Genomic DNA, 927 nt, shown 5'->3' with positions numbered 1-927 from the left:
AGTGTAGCTCCCAAGTGCCATGGAGCAGAGGTATGCCAGGACAGAATGGAAGGCAATAGTGGAGCCCTTGTTGCATATAATGATTATGTGTCCATGTTCAGTGTAAGCATCTGAGTCAATAAAGGGAGGAGAGGTGCTCAGCCAAATTCCTCAGAGCACAAGTTGGATGAGGGTGCAGACAGGAATGATAAAATTAGTAGCCCTTGATATCATTATCCACCTTATCAGTCTCCCTGAAAATTTGATCTTGAAAGCCAGAACCACAGTAACAGTTTTGGCCAAGACTGTGGAGAGAGCCACAGTGAAAAGAACTGTGAATGTATATTGCTGCAGGATACAGGTGGCTGTGTTGGGATGGCCAATGAAGAACAATGGACAGAGAAAACAGAAGATCAGAGTGATGAGCAGGATGTAAGTGAGAGTCTGATTGTTGGCCTTGACAATGGGGGTGTGGTGGTACTTCACAAAGACACCAAGAACACCAGCTGTTAGTGCAGAAAATCCCAGGGCCAAGTAGGTGAATGCCGTCCCCAAAGAATCTTCATAGCCTACAAATAACACTGCTTTCTGGAGGCAGTATTTCTGCTCTATGTTTGCATATTGACTTTCTGGACACCTCACACAATGGTCAATATCTACTGAGGAATTAAAGTTATTGTGTGTCTCTGCACAGGTTCCCCTTTTATCTCAAGCCACTTCCCAGCACCCTTTGTCTGGCATTTGCCCACATTTCCTTTTCATGTTTCATACTCAAATAAATCAGTGATCAATAGTTATAATTACCAAATGCTCTCTAATCAACCATTCCTCATTGACACTGACAATTTTCTTTTTCTTTGTTGGACATAAAGAGAACAATACTATCCTTTTCATTGTTATACTTAAATATATTTTCAATTAAGTTATAATCTGTATTTTTTCTTTATA

The sequence above is a fragment of the Peromyscus maniculatus genome, chromosome 23 (genome assembly GCF_049852395.1).
Source record: "Peromyscus maniculatus bairdii isolate BWxNUB_F1_BW_parent chromosome 23, HU_Pman_BW_mat_3.1, whole genome shotgun sequence".
NCBI classification, from domain to species: Eukaryota; Metazoa; Chordata; class Mammalia; order Rodentia; family Cricetidae; genus Peromyscus; species Peromyscus maniculatus.
Note: the sequence above shows the minus strand (reverse complement) of the source record.